Source organism: Canis lupus, chromosome 29 (assembly GCF_011100685.1).
Source record: "Canis lupus familiaris isolate Mischka breed German Shepherd chromosome 29, alternate assembly UU_Cfam_GSD_1.0, whole genome shotgun sequence".
NCBI classification, from domain to species: Eukaryota; Metazoa; Chordata; class Mammalia; order Carnivora; family Canidae; genus Canis; species Canis lupus.
This window is the reverse complement of record NC_049250.1, coordinates 36,600,842-36,625,645: the sequence shown is the minus strand read 5'-3', so window position 1 is coordinate 36,625,645 and position 24,804 is coordinate 36,600,842. Positions and strand designations below refer to the sequence as shown.

General features: G+C 39.5%; 1 long non-coding RNA gene across 1 annotated transcript; it reads left to right on the top strand.

Annotated features, from left to right (window-relative positions):
- The first annotated feature begins 1,567 nt into the window (after positions 1-1,567).
- LOC119866685 lies at positions 1,568-24,579 on the top strand. The gene is made up of 4 exons (XR_005380915.1): positions 1,568-2,056; positions 19,897-19,959; positions 22,780-23,269; positions 24,241-24,579. It is a non-coding gene; the product is annotated as an uncharacterized LOC119866685 (long non-coding RNA).
- Positions 24,580-24,804: the final 225 nt, after the last annotated feature.

Here is a 24,804-nt window from a genome sequence, read left to right as displayed (position 1 = left end):
AATCAAGAGGCTTTAGAAGATAGGCCAAGAGCTGTACCCTGCAAAAATGCATGGGACTTTAGTGCCTGCATCTATAAATATCCAATATCACTATTTAGGATGTTTCTGGGTTAGCCAGACTCAACGTTGTTATTGCTAATTGAAAATGCTGGATTTATAGCTCCTGGAAATTGAACTGTACTGCAATACTCTTGATATGCCATCACTGTGGTTCTTCTGTACTTCATTCTAGATTTACAGAGTATGCCGCCATTACTTTTAATCTTTTTTTTTTTATTTACACAAGTAATGCTTCCTTATAATAAATTCACAGATCACAGGAGCATATAGAATGAGGAAAACAAATTCCAATGCCCCTGGAAAGCTGGCAGGTAACATCACAAGTCACGTTTGACACCGAGAGGGGGCACATACCCTTTAAAAGGGGCAGCATTTCTCAGCTCTAGCCAGTTGTTGGCAAGCAAGAATACAGGGTCTGGGGTTCTAAATCTTCTCATTTTTAAAAAAAGAGATCAGGAAATCCAGGTTTTTAAAAACACTGGTTCTCAATCTCTGTGTGTGTGTGTAAAAAATATATCTGCTGGTTAAATCTAGGCTGATAGTTCACTAGTTTGTAGTCTCTGATATGAAGTAAAAAACTGAAAATCTTTCTATCCCCTAATGTCATTTCTTTTTTTTTTTCTAATGTCATTTCTTAAAGATGTGCATGCCTAACAATATGCTGTATGTCTCCAGAAACGTGTTACATAACGATGTAGATTCTGTAGATTGCTTTTTGAAGTTGATAATAGTTTGAGTGCATTTCATATGCTAGCATATGGGGATGTTCTTCTCCTGCATCTCTTCCTTCTTTTTCATCCTCTTCTTCAGGCTCACAATTTTTCATTGTTAGGATTATGTGATTAAATTACCTGTTCATCTTCTCTTAAGATAAAGTTCTATTATTTCCCTTTCCCTTTTCTTCCATTATAATTGCTAATAAATGGATGTGCTTACAGATGTATCTTTGTTCTCTTGTGCTGACATAGATTCTATGATGGGATGTTGCTGGGTGGTTTCAAAGGCATGGCATTTGAAATTTTCATAGGTAATTCCAAATAGTATTCCAGAAAGGTACCTAGAATGTTAGACAGTGCTAGCTCTCTCATCTTTTTAAAATACCAGCTATAATCTTAAATATTTTTCTCAGATTAGAAATGTATTTGCTTATTTTTTTTTGTATTTATTTCTTTTGGGGTGGTGAGGTTGAGCATCTTTTGCTAAATTAATTGGCCATTGTATTCATCCAATAAATTACCTGCTCATGGCTTTTGCTCGTTTGCCTACTGGGTTGTTTTGCTATTGATTTGTAAGAGCTTAACATTTTCTCCCATCCTGTTTGCTTTTGGCTGTATAGCTCATGTAGCTTACCTCTGTGCTGTCTTTTCACCGCATGGAAATTTTAATCTTTTATGTAATCAAATCTGCAAATCACCAAATATTTCCTATGTGGCTTCTGAGTTCTGGGTCACACTTGGAAAAGCCATTTTCTCTTCAAGATTACCTATAATTGAAGATTACCTATACTGAAGATTTCTCTTCAAGTACTCACCTATATTTTTGAGGTACAGCTTTATATCTACATAGCTATATAGATATTTAATCCATATGAAATTTATTTTTCTGAATGATTGGGGCAGGGATCTGCTTGTTTTTTTCCTCAGATGGCCCAGTTGTCCAAATGACATTTATTTGGACAACTGGACCTCTGTGTGAGGTGTCATCTTTACTATATATGATAATTGGGGTTGCAGGTGAGACCTTTTTTTTTTATAACTCATTTTATTAGTTGGATACAATTGTCATATAGGAAAGCTATTATTTTTATACTCTCTGTCTTATCGAACAATTATTTCTAAGCTATGATTCAGGTTCCTGTTGAGGAGGAAGTGAGCAGTCAGCTGAGCTGAAACAGAAGGATGCCGAGGTTTGGCCAGCCTCCTATGTCTCTGAAAGTGTGCACAGAATAGGCTGTGGTTTTACATGACCTATTAATGCTTCGCAAAAGGGAAATGAGGTGGGTTCCCAATACTCTGAAAATTCTCAGGACTAGGTAGTGTTGATAACTTACATTTTAAAGCAAATTAACTACTAATTGAAAATAAATTAGGATGTTGGCCTGCATTCTCAAAGGGGCAGCAAGCACTCAATTTAAAATTCTGAAGAAACCGTTATGAATGATTGTATTAGGAGGCATTGGTTTGAAACGTTGGTGATGATTCAGCACTTTGTTGATGTAGAATTTTTAAAAATTAAGTGACCACATATGTTTTATATATAACATTTAAATGCCTCATTGAAGGGTGAAAAACATCCATCGAGCCCTTTTATAAGTGAATTGTAACAAATATTTTCAGTAGTAACCATTAAAATTTTACCGAGTTTTATAGTTTACATTGTTCTTTTTTATATTAGAGATGATTTAATACTCATAAAGACCTGTGAGATGGGAAATGAGGCTCTAGTGTGGTCCTTACTTTCCCAATGAAGAATCTGGGAAATGGGGTTAAACAAGCTGTCCAAATTCATGTAACTCTTAAGTGATAAGGCCAGGGTTTAGATGCAGGTCTCCTGAGGCTTCTGGCCAAAGTTCACTGCAATCCACTCTGCTGCCTCCAAAAAGATCCACCATATTGTAATATGAGATGAAATATCCGGATCATCTTGTCTTGGGTCCTTGATTTCACGATTGTGCACCACTCTGTGACATTAACATGGCTCGAGTGCACCAGAATGCTCCACCTTACAAGTCCAAATGGCCTCTCTGCCATGGCCAATGGAAGATTTCATTAAATTCCTCCAACATATTTGGTTTATTTTGATACCCATTGACATTATTATGCTAGACAATTGTGTCCTGTATTATAGTCAATTGCAACATACTTCCAAAAGAGGTTGCTCAGTTTTTACAATCCTACTTTCAACAAGCTCTCTCCTCTGCCATTGGTATGACTATTTGATATTCATAAAGCTTTGACCTTTTTGTGAGTCTTAGAATCTAGAATATTTTAAAAAGCATTTCTGAACTTTTTGTAACAATCATTTTTTAAATACTGTGAGGCTGTAGAGCTCTTTGAATATTATCTTCCTGTCCCAAATGCCCTCTTTTCTGGTGGAGAGAGGCTAGCATAAAAGAGGGTAGATAATAATGGGCTAAGTGTATCTAAAATAATTGGTACTTTTTTTTTTTTTTCACTTCAAGAATCTCTAATGGATGTCTTATTGATGGCTGGGGAACATACTTTTCTAAAAAATTAGGTCAATCTTTTCTTCCAAATTCCTAAAATTAAAATCTTCTGAGTAGAACAGTGCTGTCTTATCCTGTATGCATTTATTTATTTAGTTAATTGTATATTGAAATTTTCCAAAAATACCCATGATCTTGGTATGATCCTTACTTCTAAAGCACTCATCTCCTCCCTTCTTTTCCACTCTTATCCTGCCCTACTCCTGTCTTACCACTTCTCTCCCCAAATTCTTGACCAGATCCACAGAGCTAACTCATTTCTTCTAAGCTATCTACACAGCCCAAGTGCTGGATAATAGGTATGAGAAAACACATGTAACATATATTTTAAGTTGAAGAACAGCATAGATGAAGAAAGGATTACCTTTAGGGTTCTGTTTTGTCTGGCTCCTGCCAAGCTTCAATAATTTGAACTGTGAATAAAGAGAACATATGACCTGAAAACTAGTAATCAAGGTATAATTAAAAAAAAAATGACCTTTCTGAGAAATTCTCGGAAAGTTCTACTTAAATAAGGAAAAGTCAAAATACCATATGCTGTGTTCATCAACATTTTCAGACTACGTGCCAAGGTTTGACACAGCCAGCCTTCAACCCACACTATGACTGGATGAAAAACCTCTGTCTAGACCAGCAACTGCAGTGAAGACAGGGAATGAATGTCACATTGAAATGTTTTCTTTTAAATAAAAGAACCCCATGCATAGAGTCTCCTAACCAAAGCCATCTTTGTTTCAAGCTTACATCTGAACTCCTTATAAAATGGGGATACATTTTTCGGGCATTACATCTCTAGCCCTTCAAGGAAGATATCGTCTAAATTTCCTCTTGGGAATACACGACATAGACACAAGTCTTCTGATATAATATTGTAGCATCCGTGTAATTTTTTTTTCTTATTTCTATGGGTTGTTTACTGTTTACTTGGTTAACGAGCAAGATATTACCATAATGAGTCAGAATGCCATATTCCCTTGTTACCAATAGAGAATCCTCTAAAGGCTTTGGTTTCTTAGCATTACTTTTTGCCTGGTAATTAATGCTAGCAAAAATGCTGTGGGGTGTTTGAGTGTGGATGATGTTAGAAATGTACTATAAGAGGTTTTAATTAAACATGACTTTTGATATGAACACATACCCTGCATGTTTCTCCACCAAATAATATGGCAAGCAGCCTCTAAATCAATTAGCATTGAATTACAAGATTGTCTTTACTTTAGAAACGAAGAGGTTGCTCAAAATAATTATTCTTGAAATATATTGGCATTTACTATGTAGCAGGAACCATACTGAAAATCTAATGAGATAGAAAACAGTTATTTACACCCATTTTTCAGCTAAGAAACCTATAGTTGTGCTAAGTCACAAGACTAGTAAACAGCGGGGACAGGATTCAGTCCAGGTCTATTTTAATTTAGAGCTTGATGTTTAGCCAGGCTTATAGCTATAGAGAAGCACAGGGAATATTTGGCTTCCCCTGAACACATCCTTCAAAAGATGTATCTTTTCAACAAGAAATTAGAGCACCATGTTGACATGATGGCATGATGTGAAAATTATGTTCGAGCCTGGCAGCAACCACACTGTTGTGCTTCACAAGACCCCAAATACTTCATCATGAGACTTTTTGTTTGCTTGTCTTATCTATCTACCCATTACCTGGTGATTCGCTTATTACCTTGTTATTGATTATTTATTAGCCAGTTACCTGTTTTCTAGTTTTAGAAGTATCATAGGAGTCAGATATTACTTTTCTTTTCTTTTTTTTTTAATCTTCTCACATTCAGAGAAAGAATATGTGGTCTTCCTAGAGTCCCTGGAAGGACTAGCTATCTTTCTTCCTCCCACAATAATAATCCTGCCTTTATATGAAGATAATAACAGGAGGTCATAGGATGGAGTTACTTTCCTGCTAGTGGTGGTAACTACACCTAGATGTAGTCCTACTCTTTGACCCACCCTAGTAACGAATATTTTTAGGACATCTGGTAAGATTCTGTAGGTTAGAGATGCTTACAAATGATCTTGGGGTTTTGAGCTACAGCGTTAATGGAAAGAGTATGGATGTACCCACACAATCATCCCTATTGGAAAAAGACTTCGGAGTGTTCCTCATACTTAGAATCTCATTCATTATCTTATCAGCTGGAAAGATTTTCTGCAAACAAGTAGATGATGGAGAGCTTGGTCAGGAATTACATGGAACTCAGGACTTGGCAAAAGCTTCAGTGAGACATTGGACAAAGCTACAGTCCATTCAATGAAATGCCCTAGCCCTGAATTTGTGTTGAGGCTCCAGCTCATTGGTAACTAAAATATTTATCCCGTGCCCTCTTGTCTATTATGGGTTGAATTATGCCCCCCACAAATTCATATGTTGAAATTATAATCACCAATAACCTTAAAATGTGACCTTATTTGGAAAGCGAGTCACTGCAGATGTAATTTAAGATGAGGTCTTGATGCAGTAAGGTGGGCTCCTAATCCCGTGTGATGGGTGTTTTTTTTTTTTTTTAAAGAGGAAGTGGGGCTCAGGGGTTTGTACACAGGGACACCACCATGTAAACATAAAGGCAGAGACAGAGGTAATGCATCTATAAACCAAGAAATGCCAGGTTGCCAACAAACCACCAGAAGCCAGGAGAGAAGCCTGGAGCCGATTATTCCTCACAGCCTCAGAAGTAATCAGTCCTGCTGACACCTTGACCTTGGACATCTGACAATAAATTTCTGTTGTTTGAATAACCTAGTTTGTGAGACTTTGTTATGGCAGCTCTACTAAACTAACACATGGTCTTTCAGAGAAAGATATTCGTTGATTTAGGATTATATACATTTCTGCCTTCAGATTGATATGAAAAATGTTCTGTTTAAATAGTCATTTATATTTTATAAAGCTGTCGTTCAAGATAACCAAATTCTATAGTAAAGCCCATTATAATAAATTCCCATGTGAGTTTCATTGCAGGAAAAGTTTTGTCTTAGTATGTTGCTCTTTATGTTTTCCTTCTTAAAAGTGTCTTAAGGTGATTCTCTCTTTACTCTGGCACCCAGCCACCAAGTGTATTGCCCAAAAACTAGAACCCAAGTGTATAGCCCAAAAGCTGAACTTATGTACCTAAAAATGTCTACTGTATTTGCTTCTTTTAGATGTTTTCTTTTGTTTCCTTATTTGCCTCGTATTGATTTAATTAATACGTAGTTTAAAGGCTTTCAGAAGTGAAAGAAAAAGCAATTTCTTTTTTTTTTTTAAGATTTTATTTATTTATTCATGAGAGACAGAGAGTGAAAGAGAGGCAGAGACACAGGCAGAGGGAGAAGCAGAAGCAGGCTCCATGCAGGGAGCCCGACGTGGGACTCCATCCTGGGTCTCCAGGATCAGGCCCTGGACTGAAGGCGGCGCTAAACCGCTGAGCCACCCGGGCTGCCCGAAAAAGCAATTTCAATTTTTAAACAAATAAACAATAATATATGCTCTCTAGAAATTAGACATGATTTTTGATAGTTCCAGAGTAATCAGAATCATTAGCTGGAGAGTCTTGAGTGCTGACAGATATTATTCAGGGAGAAAAAAAAAAAAAGAATAGAGGATGGAATCATGCCTTTGGGATCCAGGAAAACTCTTGTGCAAGCACGAGTAAAAAAACATGAAAGACCCAAGATTTTTCCCATATGGTGTTTGGTCAGCTCACCAATAAGTATTATTATATACGATTGGTTCATGGTATCTGTACAAGGTTCATCTTTTTTGTGTGAATGTTGAAATGAGTAAAGATAGTACAGGATTGAAGTTCCTAGGAAGCAACAAAAAACAAGCAATCAGAAGAGGAGGGTGAAGTCTAAGCAGGGAAGCTCAGTGGTGATTGTGGTAGCAGTGCTGCCAGTTAGCAGGCATCGTGGTGTCAAAATGAAGTGAGTCAATGAGTCAATACTGAGTATAGTGAGGTCTTAGTCTGGTGATACAAGCTGTATCTTTTACCCTTGCATCAAAGCCCATTAAGCCAGAGACAAAAGAATTCCAGAAATACAGAGCTTCGGTATTCATGTCATGGAGCATGTGTGCTGGGAGGTTAGCATGGGACTTCAAGAATTCACGTGAACCTTAACAGCTCTCCAGATGACAAGTGCACCACCATACACAGCAATGTACAGGGCACAGCACCCAGTACATCCCAGCATCTGTCAATGGAAACGGAGCTTTATCAGCACTGTCTACAGCTTAATGTCCATCAACTGGCCAGAGTCTTTGTTATAACTTCCTCTCCCTCAGCTATCACTGCAGCTGCATGTAGGGCTAGATGAACAGCGATGAGTTCCAGGCACTCAGATCATATATATATAATCTTGTGTAACCCTCATAATAACCCTATCAAATAGATGTTATTTGACCTTGTTTTAAGGTAAGGAAGCTGAGGCTCAGAAAAGTTAAATACTTTGTCTAAGGTAACTCCTTGACTTATGAGTGGCAGAGCTGGAATTCAAATTTAGGCCTGTTAGGATTTAAAATATTCCCATCCAGACATTCCAGGGAAGAATCATTGCTATTCATAATGCTAACTCAATCACTGTCACTATCCAGTTGAGAATCATCCAGGTTCAATGTTGCCTAATACATTTTTATTCTTTAGTAATAAAAGCTATTTACAGCTTTCCAGAGCATTTCCTGTCCCCCTTTTCAGCCCTCCTTGTCATTTCATTAATGTCACTAATTCTGTCCTCCATAGTGCTGTGGACTGTCGGTTAGATTTGGGTACAGGGCTTTTAAGAAAGGGCAGATGATTATGTCCACTTGGAATCAGCAATAAGTACGCTTTCTGATTTCTATGCAGCATCTCAGGATGATTGGTTTTGTCTCCAGTGTGACCTAGTTGTCTTGCCGTTTTGCAAAATTGGGGATCTGGAGTCACAGTTATGTAGGCCTGAATTTGTTTTATGCAGGAACTTCAACAACTCTAAGCTCACACAGAGCACAATGACAAGATGGGTCTTAGCATCCAGGGGGTGTATGGGTTTAGCTACCACACTGTTCCTGCTTTCTTTTTACTTTACCTGATAATATTTAAGTCAAGCAACTATGTTGACACTCACTCCAGCAGCTTGAATAATGGCCAATGACGTCCGTGTCCTAATCTACGAATGTTACCTTGTATGACAAAAGGGACTTTGTAGTTGTAATGGAGTTAAGGGTTTTGAGATGGAGAGAGTATTTTGGATTACCTGGGTGGGTCCTAAACATAATTATAAGTGTCTTTATAAGAGGAGGAACAGGGAGACTGGATGGCAGAGGAAAGGTGATGTGACCAAAGCAGAGAGATTTGAAGATACTATGCTGTTGACTTTGAAGGTGTACGAAGGACCCATGAGCAAAGGAATGCAGGGAATGCAGTTCTAGAAGCTATAGAAGGCAAGGAATTTTCCCCTCAGAGCCTCCAAGAGGGGTGCAGCCTTGTCAACACCTTAAGTTCAGCACGATAACAGATTTTTGACCTCCAGAATTGTAAGAAAATGAATGTGTGTCAAGTGGGAAGTTGTTTATAGCAGCCACAGGGAACGAATGCACCGTATTTTGATTTTTAAATAGAAGGGGCCCCATGTATTTGAAATATTTCCATCTTTTTTTTTAATGAAGAACCTTTCAGAAAACAGTAATTCCTTTAGAACATTACATTCAGTTTTGCTAATGAGAGGCTGGAAGCCTAGTAATGGAACTTAAAAAAATATGCAATGCCCCTTTCCAGGAAATTTTTTAGTTAATGTGGGTCACTGACTTTGCTTTTTCTAAGATTCTTTGCTCATTTAGCATAATATACCTTGGTGTCCTTTGTTCACAAAAAAATATTAGGGAGAATTCTTGAGTGTCCTTGACTATATCTCCTAGTGATCTTTTAGCACTGAAGGTCGGGCTACAAAAAAGCAAATTTATTCCTTTTGCAGATTTCATCTTTTTCTCTTCATTATAGGAGCTCTGGACTAGCTGCTTATTTCTGGTATCTGTGTGAAAGTGTAGGTCTGGAAAAATGCCACTCTGCCCCATACAAAGGTGAAACAGATGAAAGATATCAAAGAATAAATCTTTGTATACTCACTACAGTCATTTTTGTGTTTACCATGTAAAACAGAATATTACTGCTCTTTCCCCAGCACCTTCCCTATAGGAATTTATATTCAAAACCTCTTATTTCAATTAGATTTCACAAAAGACCTATGGATTCAGCTACTTTCCTTTTCAAATTTCACTCTCAAGAGAGTGCACCTAATGATAGTGGATTGGCATGGTGAATATTTGAGAGAGGTTCTTAGGCTCATGACCCACTTCTGCCGCTGCTCGGATTTCTGAATGCTGCTTGGATCTCAGCCAAGGCACCTTGAAGCCAGTTTCCACTTAGCTGTGGTGATTTCAGGGCCCCACGGCACTGGCTCATCTCAGCAAAGCTAGTAACTTTCCAGAGAATATACTCAGAAAAAGCAAATGTAAAGATGCTTTCTGGGTTTATTGAAAATGACTTTAGAACAAGATGCCACTTTGTTCTCTGTGGCAAGTGTTCGTGGTATAAAAACACTGCTCTAGGCCAGTCTCCCAGATTGGATCAGGAGCTGCTTATTGTAATTCAGAAATTGATGATTGAAAAGGCTTTAAAGCTCTTTTCTCAGGAGTATGTAGGTGAAGATTGGCTGTCACTTGAACACTTGCTAACAATGGAATGGAATTTTTGTCATATTTAAAACTAAAGATGCTGCTTTATAGCTCTAATACACTTGGATGCTGTGTTTATTGCAACAGCAAATTGCAATAAACACAGTAAATTGATAAACAATTACCGAATAAACAGTTAGAGAGGATGTTGCGTGCCCTGAGTGTCCATTGAGTCCTTTCATAATTCATTGTACACGCTTTGAATCTCACTGGAAATCTTAGGAACACTACCTAATAACAGGAAAAGAAGAGGAATATCTTGGATATTCTGTTATATCTTGGATAGTCAGCAGTGTTTGGAAAAACTTAGGTTACAGGGGCACAGGCTTGTGGTTTAGAGGGAAAGGTACAACTCAGAGAAGAGACTAAGAAAAAATGAAAGAGGATAGAGGCACAAGATCGGAAGAGGTATGAGGGCTCAAGAAAGGTTCAACTTGTGACATAGGAGGGGTGGTCATGGACTTAAAAGAGAAAAGGGAGCAGTGAGAATAAGTGTTGGTTTGTTAAATTTGGGGATGGAAGTTGAGGGATGTCACAGTTATTTCAGCGAGTAAGGTACAAGTGAGACCAGAGTTTGAAGGGCAGAAATGTTCATAATAATATTTGTGAATAAGATGAGAGAAAGCCAATTAAATTATTGAAAAAAAATCGTCGAGTAGGATGAGTGCTGGGGTAAAGTTGCACATCACAAGCCTAGAGCAGAACAATCAGCTAAGCTCCGCTTTCTGAGTTCAGTTATCTGCACCCTTGGGTCTATCTGCAGTGTGCCCAGGTTGCACAATGTGTAGGAATATAGCACATCTTCCTCTAGTGTCAGTTTTACCTGAAACATTTGGAGTAAAATTTTAATTGCTTAACTATTTTGAAAATAATTTTATTTTATTTTTTATTTTATATTTATTTATTTATTTATTATTTATTTATTTATTTATTTTTATTTATTCATGATAGGCACACAGTGAGAGAGAGAGAGGCAGAGACACAGGCAGAGGGAGAAGCAGGCTCCATGCACCGGGAGCCTGACGTGGGATTTGATCCCGGATCTCCAGGATCGCGCCCTGGGCCAAAGGCAGGCGCCAAACCGCTGCGCCACCCAGGGATCCCTGAAAATAATTTTAATATAGATAAAATGAAAATCAGGGTAAAGGTCTTAGTGTAAATATGAAATTTCAGATAAATTAAGTGCTTGTGGTAAGCAGCTCTTGATGACAACCCCCAACAGTACCAGGGCTCTACAGGGGTCTGTTCATTTTCTTCCACCGTTAGAGCAAAGTCTGGAAATGAGTTTGAGATGTGAGGGTGCTGATCTACCCAACAGCCTAGACAATGTGAGCAGGACCAAAGAAACTAGAGGACAGGTTTCTTCCCAGGATGGGCAAGGGCTGTAGGCAGACAAGGTGAGGGATTCCAAGGTGTTTGTGTAAGATGCTACAGGTGGCCTTTCACTCGTAAGATACAGTGATTCTCATTCCCCTCTGGCCTAGATGTTCTAGTATCACTGTTTGAGAGATTTGGAAACTGAGCCTTGGAGAGATAGAATTTTCTGGACACACAGGGGGCTGAGTGAGCTTGGAGAGGCTCTGAGGGTTTATGGGACCAAGAGGAAGTGGAGGGATTGCAGGTCTTGATGAAGGCAAAGGCAAGGCCAGTGGGGATCAGGGCCTAGGCAACAGAAAGACAGCAAGGGGAGACACTGTTATTTACTGGTTGTTTGATACAGAAGTCATGGCTTAGAATAACAAAATTCTGTAAGCATCGTTCAAATATGTCAAATTGGCCTTATATCTCCATCCAGCTGTTCGGGCTGGTTTATCCTCTGCCTCTCCATTCCTCTCTCCCAATGACAGACTCCATAATGAGGCTGAGATTCTCTTCCTCTTTTGCACACAAGTCACAAGTTCTACAGATTCAAGAAAGTGGAGGAACCTACGTTGAATTCATTCTAAGAAACTCAGTTTTTTTTTTTCTTTCCCACTTCCTCTATTTGGAGAAAAGAACAAACTCTAGTAAATTGTATCTTCCTGCTTCTCCTTAATAACATACATCTAGGGTGCCCAAGATTTGGGGATGAATAAGAGCTGTTCCTCCCAGTCATACATCATTGAGCTCTCTGTGGTCTATGCTCAGGCTTCTTTGCTACTTTAAAGGACTTTTTCCATGTAAATGTTAAGAGCAAAATTTCAGTCTCTTGGGGTTTTAAAATCATTATTATTTTTGTTCATTTAATACTTATTTCTTGAGCTCAAACTACATTTTCACCATTGGTTGGTTATTTATTTATTTATGTATATTATTTTTTAATCCAGGCATCCTCTTTAGCAGCTACCTTGTTTACTTACAATCATTCCTAAACCCATTTGCTTTCTGATAGATGAAAATTCTAAATTACGAAGTCAAATATAGGAGGAGCTTGCAGTAAGCATGGCTGGTATAGTTTGGAACCTGATGTTTGAGCATGATCCAGGAGTGTGTAGGAGTCAGGCAGAGAATGTGGGGCCCTAGGATGCGGGAGAAATCATTGTGTGCTTCAGAGCTGGAAGGTCACAGAAAAACTCTCACAAATTAGGGAGGTCAAAGATACAATTGTGGGCTGCAAAATGCATTCATGAACCGTATGCCAGACAAGGAGAAATCAGCCAGGACAGCTCCATCCCTACCCAGGATTCCCTTCCTCTATCCAATCCATCAGTAGGAACAGCTGTAGATGGAAAATAGCTGTAACAGCTCTAAGCCTTCCTAATCTTACGCTCGTCTGACAGTCCAAAAAGACCACCGTGTCTATGTTTGGAATGATTTTTGTCAACAATGTCCCTCTGTAATGATGTAAGTCTGGTAAAGGAAGAGGTGAATGGTAGTTAGTAGACTTGTCTTTCGTGAGGTCAGTAGATTTCTTTATTAAGAACGAGATGCAATCTTGGTGCTTGTCTGGGAACAAGTATTTCCAGATTCTTTTGATATATTTTATCTAAACAGCAGAGGCCGATTAGAGTAATGATACTGATTTTCAGATTAGACAAGTTAATTGTTAACCTAATACAGATTGACCTGACCTAATAAATGTACATCCGAGTTGACCATGAGAACCTCATACAAATCCATTTCTGAATCAAAAGAAATTTTGAGATCGTATCCTTTTGTTAAAGGCAAATGGACAGCACTGAGAGCATAAATAAGGCCAAGACATGCGAACAATTCATGATTGTATTTTGAATGTCAAGTCGATAAAATTTTAACATTACTTAGTCATTCAGGAGCAATAATGCAGAAATGTCATGAAAAACATCAATGTTGAATGGATAAAGAAGATGTGGTTTATGTATACAATGGAATATTACTCAGCCATTAGAAATGACAAAAAAAAAAAAAAAAAGAAATGACAAATACCCACCATTTGCTTCAACGTGGATGGAACTGGAGGGTATTATGCTGAGTGAAGTAAGTCAATCAGAGAAGGACAAACATTATATGGTCTCATTCATTTGGGGAATATAAATAATAGTGAAAGGGAATAGAAGGGAAGGGAGAAGCAATGGGTAGGAAATATCAGAAAGGGAGACAGAACATGAGAGACTCCTCTAACTCTGGGAAACGAACTAGGGGTGGTGGAAGGGGAAGAGAGCGGGGGGGGGGGGGGGGGGGGGGGGGGGGAGTGAATGGGTGACGGGCACTGAGGAGGGCACTTAATGGGATGATCACTGGATGTTATTCTGTATGTTGGCAAATTGAACACCAATAAAAAATAAATTTATTATTAAAAAAAAAGAAAAACATCAATGTTGACTTCATAAAGCACCATCCGACAATCATTTCGGGGGATGGTAGCAATATGATTTCAACAGCAAAGCAATGATAAAACCTAAAGGGTCCTCCTGTCTTCCATTAGACACCTACACGACCAGTCTGAGGATCTTAACAGGGAATTTGGAGCTTTTATCAGAATGACGTTTTCCTTCATGGAGTCTAAGGAATGAGACAGGTGTGTGCCATTATGGCAATTATTGGGATTAAACATCCTCCATAAAGATAGGCAACATTCATTAAACATTTCAGCGTGTGAACTGTGTTTCAAGCCCTGGGACAACTCTGAAAAATCTACCTCTGCTTTTTTTTAAATCATTAAATGGAAGGAAGGGGTGTGGGGAGAGACGCAGAGTGAAAATAGCACCAAGAGGGATATGCCGAGAACAGAGTAGAAAATCAGATTTCCTAGCACCTGGGCAAATGTCTGTTTAGGAGAAATGACTTAGAAACCATGAATATGACATGGCCTGAATATTAGACAGTAGAATTTGCTCTTAAGTCTTTTAACGCGGACCTAAGTGGAAACTAATATTTGAACTTGTGTGTATGTATGTATGTATATATATATATTTTTATTTATAAAAAATATATTTTATTTATTAAAAAATATATTTTTACTAAGCAAAATAAAAAACATGTTTTTATTAAAACATGTTTTTATTAAAAGAGAAAACCCCCTGAGAATAGTCTTCACCCATTGAGGGCTGTTGAGGGCGCCCTGTCTGGGTAATTACTTTCCTTCCTAAGCTGTTTTAATGAGGCTGTGTAACAAATGGTCCTTTGAAAAGGGAATTCACATGGCCCTTGATTTTCTCCTTTCCTTCTGGAGAGGACCACAGGGTGGACTATTTGGGGAAAGCAACCTTTGATTAAAATGGGTAAGTGGAAAGGGAAGTCAGGGGTAAGAGAAGTACCACCCAGCCCTTTCGGACCCACCCTGACCACAGCTCTTGCAGCCCAGAGTCAACAACAGGCTCCCAGAATTGTGGCCTCAGGGTGCCTCTTCAATCAATGCCTCCTCAGCTCCTGCCCCACTTTAAAGCAAAAAAGCCATGTATCCCTCCTCCTCACCGAGGGACTGACCTTTAATGTAACAATTTACTCTAAATTTAGACTTCTGCAAACTTTACACTGGAGACCAGAGATTGTGTTATAATAGCAACTATTTAACTTGTGTTAATCTCTGGCCATTCAAAAAGAGAGGTCGCCTCCCTAGAGCCCTTTGTCATCTGAGACACAAAGGGGAAATTTAAATGCGAAGGGCATTTCAACATTTCCACTAAAACAATGTTTTAAGGTGACTAGCATTTAGTTACAATGGTCATGCTAAGGAAGAGGAGGAGGAGGAGGAGGAGGAGGAGGAGAAGGAGGTGGACCCCTGCATTCTTGCTCTGAGCCAGATGCTTCCGAAGGTACCTTCAGGGCCCACAATTTTGCATCTTAAAGTTAACCTCACTTGAGATGTGTTTTAGGGCTTTAATCTATGGTGTGGGGACCCTGGGATGGAAGATTAAATCCTTGCTCAAAGTCACACGGCAAGGGCCAGACTCAGGCCCCCGGTGCACCAACTGTAGATGTCACTGTTTGTTCCTGCTTTTGGTTCTCTGCGGGCTAACAGAAAAGAGAAGTGAGGGTATTGTTGTGATAAATATAGACAAAGTACCTAGAAACAGGAAAAGAGAAAAGTCGAGACAACAGGAGGAAAGACTCAGGCAAACGTCAAGAGATCACGGAGGAAGGGGAGGAGGGGGGTACCCGCAGAAGGGGCAACAGGTCTCCGGGCCACCTGTGTGTGTTCTGGGCTGCTGCTGGGGCGACAGGGAGCCCCGGGTTCAGACCCTAGTCGCTCTCTGACAAGGGTCTGCCTGAGTTTGTTTCCTCCTGGGCGAGGGAGAGGGGTCTCAGGCCCCAGCGGGTGACCCCAGCGGTGTAGGGTCAACTACACCTTCCTCCCTAGCCCAGTTTTCTCATTCATAAGGTGGGGATAAAATCAGTGCTTAGCTCGCAAGGCCACCTGTAAAGTGCCCGGAACACACGTGGTGTGTGCTCAATAGTCCCCTCCTTACAGGAAAAACTGGAGCCTCCCTAACTGATCCTCACTAGGAGGAGTAGATATTCTAATAGTTAAGGACTAAAGTAAGGACTCCAGCCAAGGTTTAAATCTTGTCTTTTTTCCTCTCTTTTCTCTTCCTCTTTCCTCCTTCTGTCTCCCTTCCTCCCTCCTCTCCTCCTTCTTTCTTTCTTTCTCTTTCTTTCTTTCTTTCTTTCTTTCTCTTTCTTTCTTTCTTTCTTTTCTTTCTTTCTTTCTTTCTTTCTTTCTTTCTTTCTTTCTCTCTCTCTCTCTCTCTCTTTCTTTCTTTCTTTTTTTTTCTTCTTTCTTTCTTGCTTTTTTTCTTTTCCTTCCTTTTCTTTCACCTTCTCTTTCCTTCTTTCTCTCTCTTCCCTCCACCTCTTCTGAGAGCTTTCTTTTTCCAAGCCCCAAATCAATGTTTGCAGCCTTTCGGAATTGAATACTTTGAAAATCTGGCTTTACCAGCATTAATTCTAATCTCTCAACATGATTCTTTTTTTTTTTTTTTTTTTTAAAGATTGTATTTATTTATTCATGAGAGACACAGAGAGAGAGGCAGAGACACAGGCAGAGGGAGAAGCAGGCTCCAGGCAGGGAGCCCGATGCGGGACTCGATCCCGGGTCTCCAGGATCGCGCCCTGGGCCAAAGGCAGGCGCGTTTATAAACCACTGCACCACCCAGGGATCCCCCTTTCAACATGATTCTTCCCAAGGCCCTTTGCCCTCAGTAAACCACTTTGACGATTTAGCTTCAAAAATTCAGATCAACACCACTAGCTTGCTCCTACCATAGAGCAAATACTGAGGGAAAACAGGGGTCTGAGTTGATTTCTGCAAACCTGTGGTGAATGGACTCACATCTCACATTGGGATCTTTCATTTACATTTTATGTTCAGTATGTTATAGAAGACCTAAATCAGGGGCGACTGAGAAAAAAGAGCTCCCATCAAAGGCAGGAAGCCAAACTAGAGAAGAGGGAAGAAGACTCAGCGAGCTGTAAAATGGACACACAAGCCAGGATGAGAGTAAGTGGGTACACAATGAAACCATAAAAGCTGTCTTTTGTAGGCCTTACAGATGTGCATACTGGCATGAGGAGCTTGCTTCCCTCTGAGTGAGAGCAAACTGCAGTAAGCCCTTGAGATATTTCCAAACATCCAATATTTGGAGGTTGTTGGAACAAAGTGCTAAGATTTTTCACTGAGTCGTCACTTCTACAACAGGGCAGGTGAGGATACAAAGACTGTACAGGGCTGCTCTGGCTCTTGCACGTTGACTGGCAGTAACTGCTGTGGGCCATTCTAGTTGCTCCATACCGAAGGCAGCTTGTTACTATATTCGGGGAAGGTGTGGGGGGTTAAATAGTATTAATTTCAATTGAGAATAACCATTCTGGTCCTTGGGCCTTTTACAGAAACTGTATGCAACAGGTGTAACACCCCATGGGATCCTAGCATGAAATCTGTATCATAAAAATAAAAATCTGCTACATGCAGCTAAGTCAGGCAGAGGCAGGGGGTGGAGGCCTGGAGCAATGGCAGCTCTCCTTCCCTTTGGACCCAAGAGCTCCTCCTAGAATCTTCCGGATTCAGCTAAAATATCAAAGTCATCTTTTTTTAGCTAAAGGTCCGTGCTGGGCTTAGAACATGAAAACTAGAATTGTTTTATTGTTTTATCTGACAAAACATTTCTGTTTATTACAATGAAAAATGTTTAGCCTATTAAGACACCAGTCTGAGAGTCTAATGACTGAAAACGTATCTGTCAAAAAATTTAAATCAAGGGACGCCTGGGTGGCTCAGCAGTTGAGCGTTGCCTTCGGCCCAGGTCGTGACCCTGGGGTCCTGGGATTGAGTTCTGCAGCGGGCTCCCCGCAGTGGGCCTGCTTCTCCCTCTGCTCATGTCTCTGCCTGTGTGTCTCTCATGAATATATAAGTAAAATCTTTACCAAAACAAATAAATAAATTAAATAAAAACTCAGTGTATGTATAGGGACAATGTTGTGTTTTCAGGGGCCTACCTCAATCGGGAGTTTTAATTTTAGGACTAAATGGATTTGTACATCCTTTAGGAGGATTCCCTATGTTCTAATGCTTTTTCAAGTTACCTCATTCGTGATGTCAACTGTATTCCTGATACTTAGGGGGATACCCCACAGTCCAAATAAAACAAAAACAAAAACAAAAACACTGCAGTACTGGACATAACCACAGGATGGCAGGATGCTAACACTTTTGTCTTCGTTTATCCCTAAATCTGGCTTTATCTTTGGAAGTTCTCTTCACAATCATTTTTGGAGGATGGGATAGAAGAGTGTTTAAAAGACTAGCGTGCTCTCTTCTCTCTTTCTGTGTGTGTGTGTGTGTGTGTGTGTGCATATAATTTTACTTAATTTTATATATATGTGTGTGTGGTAAGTGGATAAATGTGGCATCAATCAAATATTTCATTTGCAGGGGTCAACATAAACCAGAATTATATTTTTCCTAAAATATTTGTGCATTTCTGGACCAAACAGACTTTCATTCTGAAACTCGAACTACTGGCTTATTATTGCAAATCGTTAGTGTGTCAGTTAATTAGTGGAGGGTATAACTCCATCTCTCAGGTAAGCTAGAAGAAACAATAAACCTATTTCTGGATCCTCCATTTTAGTGTTTCCCTAAGGAAGAGAGTGAGAATTTGCACTACTTTCATTTCCAAGAGGTGTACAGAAAAAATATGACTGATTCTATGCTCCTGAGTGGTTGAGGATCACTATTTAGATTTCAGAAATAAATGTCAGAAATAAGTATTGGGCTTTCCGAGGTTCAAGAATGAAAAAGCTTAGATACAATAAAAAATAAATTTATTAAAAAAAAAGAAAAAGATTAGATAAACTTACATTTAAACAGGACATTAGAATATCCTGGGTAAAACTAGCATTTAAGTGGGATAAGTCTTCAGAACCATCTCTTTTACGTCGAGTTAGAATTTTTGTATTTTTCTTAGTTTTTATACTTAGCACTAATTAAATAATTTGGTAATCATAATTATGATTAAGTACTTGAAAAAAGATGGTTTAGTTTAGGGGAAAAAATTGGAATTAAATATTAGAGTGCAAAGACCTAAATTACAAGGACGTGGTAACATTATAAGACCTTCTTTTTGTTGACGAATTTCCCAAAGTTAAACTTTGAAGTTTTATTTTGAATTTGATACCTTCCATTTAGTGGTCTTTCTTTACATAAATAAATGTCAGCTATTTAAATAATTTGCTTTCTTTCTGAAAGATACACTAACTAACGTGAATCTAACTTTTTTTTTTGATAGGCTTTTAAGTCAGGGAGATTAAAGTGTATTATTACTTTTATAACTCTTCCCAAAAATATTCCCCAAAGCTACCAAACAGAGGCAACAACAAAAAAGTTTATTAAATTCATGTGAATGAATGAAATCTTGCAAAAACTAGTTAGAAGGTGTATATTTTTACACTTAGTATACATTTATATTTATGTAATTAGAGTAAATATATAATTTGATAGTGTCATATGGGTTATAATATACATGTATGTATAATATACGTATATATGTATGTATATAATATGTATATCATATACATACATATAATATATATATTGAGTGTTGGAAATTTGTCATTTAGTGAATCTGAAGTTTTCTGGTTATGTCTTTTCACATAGCAAAGATAATATATATTTCACTCATTTATTCACTTTAAAAAGGAAATATCTAAAGGAGAAAATTGCTGGATATGTTTATGTAGCCTGTTAAAGACATTACTCTTTAAAAACGAAATGCTCAAAAAAATATAATTAAGAAAGAAAAACAAAATGCTCAAAAAATAAAATTAAGAAAAAAAAACAACAAAATGCTCTTTTATAATAACGAATAATGAGTTTTGAATCTGGAGTCCGTGTCATTTTCTCACCCTTATCACATGACTGGCATTATGTATGATTTGCAATGATTTAAAAATATGAAATGCTTTTCATATTTCCTGATTCTTCCTCTTGAGTTTTGAGCATTTTCTGTGTTTATCTTAGGATACAGAGCGACTTCATCAAAGTGGGGAAGAGTGAATGTATCTACCTGTTATACAGCCTCAGGTACCTTATAATTGTTCCATCAATCACTCCATGCTACAAAATCATATTTTTGCCCCTGTGGTCTCTCTGTCTCCCTTAAGTAATTGTAAGCTCCATAGGACAAGACCGGATCTGTTTTGTTCACCATTGTACCCTCAGTACCTGGAACGGAATAAATGTCCTTCTGGCTATTTGTTGAGTAAATGGCTTGAGACCAGTCAGTGCTGCCTGAGACTGATAGGGTATAATATGATCAGGACCTAGGGATCTAGGCAGCCCTCCCTCGCTGTCTGTTCCCTACTTTACTCTGACTTCGTTCAAAAATCTCTTCCAGGTACATCTTTCCATTAGAAGAGTAAGGTGGGTTATTGGTATTTTCATGGGGCAAGAAAAGTATTCTCTGGAAAAGGAAAATCACTTCATCAGTCCAACTCAGTGCCCATGGTTTGATAACAGTTTGAGGTCCTCAGCCTTTTCCTTGGAGGAGACATGAGGGATAGGAGAAAAGCGGAAGGAGAAATAAGGAGAAGGTATATGCTCCTGCTTTCAACCTTGTCTATTCTATTTCCCTTCCCAGTGGGCTCACTGGAATGAATGCCTGACTGTGGGCGCACCCTCGTGCCCTCCCTTTGTTTCACATTCCACGTTCAATCCAGCAGCACATTCTACGGGCACCTCCATTGCTACAATCCTGGTTGAAGCCACCAATGTCTCTCACTTAAATTACTGTGTTAACCTCTTGATTGATCCTTCTGACTCTGTCATTGGTCCTTTTGCTCTATTCTCAACACACTGGTCAGAATGATGCTTAAAACCAAGAACAGATCATGTCAGTTCTCTGCTCAAAAACTTCCACTGGTTAAAAAAAAACAAAACAAAAAAACACGTCCAAAACCCAACCAACCAAACAAAAAAAACCCCTTCATTGGCTTCTCATTTTACATGAAAAGCCAAAGTCCTTACAACTGCTTAAAAGATCTGGCCCCTGTTTCTCTTTCCTCACTGTTGTATCACTCTCCCCCTCAGATAATTCACTTCAGCCAGACAGAGCTTCGTGTCCTTCTTCAACCCACAGGACTCAGTCTTGTCTCAGGGCCTTTGCACTGCCCAGGCTTTCAGCCAGAAATCATTTTCTCCCAAGATATCCTCATTACCTTACCTCTTTGAAGTCCTTGCCCAAGTATTTCACTCCAGTGAGAGTTTTTCTGCACACTGCCCTTAAAATCACCACCCTCCACCCCTCCCGCCCCCAACAATCCCAATCTTCTTCCCACACTTGATTTCAAAAAATGAAATTCTTTGAGCATTTCGGTTTTTTTCTTAATTTTATTTTTTTGGGCATTTCGTTTTTAAAGAGTAATGTCTTTAAAAGGCTACGTAAACATATCCAGCAGTCAATTTTCTCCTTTAGATATTTCCTTTTTAAAATGAATAAATGAGTGAAATGGAAGAAGATTGGCATGTAATACCATCTGATGGTTTCTTTGTCTGTTCACTATCTGCCTTGGAATTTTAACAAGTGAGTCCACTCACCAACCGAGTACTATAGGTGCTTGCCAAGGTCCCTGGGGTAAGAGATTTTGTTTGCCCTTGTCACTGCTATATCCTCATTATCTATTAGAGTACATGGCACACTTAAGTACTCAGTAAACATTGCTGAATGAATTACTCACTGAAGGACAAATTCAAATCCTCTGGTAAATCTTCATGTATCACTGACTCTGCAGAAGCCTTGGTAGGAAGACTTTAATTTCTGCTGTGGTCAATGTTTCGAAGGTTAAAAGAAAGGTGCTTGCTGCATGAACTTTACTCTTCTTTTGCTCCAGGTGTGCTTCCCCTGTCCTCCCTAAGCTCTGTGGGGTGGGGTGCTGCAGGTCATGAAGGTGGGGGCATCAGCAGGAACCTGGGAATTTGTCCCAGGATTTCAGAAGGGAGATTTGGGAGCCACATGCTTTATACCAAATGAAAAGTAACAATATAAGACAGAATGAGCATACAGCTTGGGCGTCAGAGGACAGGCAGCATTTCTGGCTGGTGTGGGAACATTAACTCTGGGGGAATGAGACAAATTTGTTAGCAGAGAACAGGAAAAGAGAGTTCTCATGAATGTGGATGTTGGGAATGAATGGTGTGAGTCACAGGCTGCGTCAGGAAAGCGCACGGTATTTTGAGGGGTAGAGAGCAAACATTTGTTGTCACGTAACCCTACAAGCATAGTGCAGAGAAAAGGTTCCTGTCCTAGTTTTGCTAAGTCTCCCAAGCAGCATCACGAGTTGGATAGAACTCTCAGGATTCTCATTTGGGAATCAGGAGAGGCAAGTGTGTGTTCTAGTCCTTAAAAGAGACACAGAAGACACCAGGATCAGGTCCTGGAGAATTTCTGACTCCTTTTTTATTTTTTTTAAATTTCTGACTCTTTTAAATGTACACGTGCAGGTTCTCCAAATAAGCTTGACTTGGAATCTCAAGAAAGGAGCCCACTTGCTAACCAAGTACTATAGATATGAGTGATTCAGACAGGAAATCTAGGTGAGGAAGGTAAATTAGCAGCCAAGGAATTGACCCAGGCCTACACGGACACTGTCGTCCTCCAACAGGATCACATATGGTCGGTGTTTGACAGAGAACCCGTGATGCCATGATGCCTGTGATTGGAAGATTTACCTTCGGGGGAACAAGAAACTCACCTATGTTTCTTGTTCAGACAGGAAGCATCACAGCTAGTTCAGGCCCGGGGAAATCAAAGGGGTGTTCAGGAGGAAGGAAAGGGTGGCAACATTAGCAACTGACCCTTCTAAACACTACCTAGGGTCACCTCATGGTTTGTCACTTCATCAACAGAAACAGCTGGATTCTTTCTTATTTGGTTGAGGCGCATGGCCTAGAGAGCAAAGGAAAGCCCTGAACATCCAGGGGTGCATGGGATGTGCAGAAGAAGGTGAAACCGCCAGTGACCAGGCAAGCAAAGACAAATGGAAACACCACTTCACGACTCAACCGCCCTGGATCCCACTGTACATAACAGGGATTAGATCATCAGGTTCACATGGGCCTCCTTAATTTTTCATAGCTTCCTGGAGCACAAAACAGAAGAAATAAGGATCTCAGCCACGCGGGTGGGAAAGAGCGTAGGCCACGTGTAGTATCTGCGTGGAAAGAGAGGAGAGGGAAGGTTGATGCCTTCGCCAACCTTAGTGGAGCTTTGTTGTCATGAATGAATTTGAAGCCCGATTTGCAAAGTTCTTTTTAATGTATTGTATGTGGACAACTTTATTTCCTCAGACATCTTTCTGCTCCTTGTGCATTAAATCCTAAAGCCTCAGCAAAGTCGGTAAGTCCAACGTGCTTGCTTTTCCCCTCTGAACTGGTAAGGTCAAAGAGATGTGAAGCTCTGTAAAAACATCCTGGGTGAGGGAGGGGGTTTTGTGCAGAGAGCTCAGTGAGGTAATGGATGCGTTTTTCTTTCGGCACCCAAGGAAAACCCACTCTTGGGTGGGGGCTGCTGTGAGCATAGGCCTCAAAACCATGATGTACCAATGGGCCAACGCGGGTTAGAACCTTCAGCACCAGCCCTGGATGTACTGACTCGTTTCGCAGACTCTACTGGGAAGGTCCCCATATGGAGATCTTCTCTTAAGTCCCCCTAGTTTAGAAGTTTCTCCTGAGACCCCACTATCCTTTTGGTATTTCCCCTTCACTTCCTCACTCCATGCTCCAGGTACCAGGGCTCTCATGGGGCCTCCAGGTTACCTACGTGTACTGAATATTCCATCACTGCCCTCAGGGCTCCCCACAGCGTGCCTTGTCCAATCTACTCCAATGCTTACTGGGGCCCTCTTTTTGAACTACCCACAAAAAGAGACATCTGACCAACGTATTCACTCTGGGGCATTAGCAACTGAAAACAACTAAAAGCGTTATCACCTTCATTCTAACACGTAAACCAAGGGTTGGACCATGCCTGGCCCAAATGTCAAGTGATGGAAAGAGGGATATTTGGGTTGAGAGTGTGCTGGCAAGGCCTCTGGGGATGCTTAAAACCAGCCCTTCCTACAGTTTGCACTGATGGTTTGGGATCTTAAGTTCTTACAGACAAACTGAAGAGCAAAATGTCCTGTTTTGTTTTTTTTTTTCTTTCTTAGAATGATGTGTCAACATAAGCTGGAAGCAGAAACAAGACCTCTTTAATGTTTCTTATTTTCCTTTTTTATATTTTCCTTTGCCGTATAGCAGGACACTTTTGTAAACTACTGGGACATAAATTGTAAAGCTTTCCCTTCTGTCTTGGTTTCCTCACTACAGAAAAATCTTCAAAACGTGTTAGAAGAAAGGCAAGTTGCCTGTGAAGAAAGAATACAGAAAACTAAAGAACTATAAAGAAACCACGTTTGAAGGATGAGAAGAAACTACCAGTGGAAGACATGTGAAGATTGAACTTGGAAAGCAAACAAAAAATAGATGCGAACAACTGGGAAATATAAAAATAAAGAAGTTGGACATTAAGATGCTTCTTTGTAGGGCTGAAATAAAGTGCAATTCTGGATCTTGTGAAAAGAAGTGAAAGGAAGAAAAGAAAGAAAAGGAAGAAAGTTTTTAGGAAAAAGAGACACCATAATAAAAGCTATGACTATTCTGAATTTTTATTTTGTCCAAAATTCTTTTAACATATGATATCATACTTGACTGGACTTATTGCATCATTTTACATTTCTGCTGAAAATTCAAGCCAGATTAAAACACTCTTGATGATGAGAAAGCAGCGCTAGGAGAGAAGATGATTAGGAGGGAGACAAATAGGAAACAGGCAATAATAAAAAAAATAATTAAAAAAAATACCATAATGACAAAAGTGGGTTTGTAAACTCT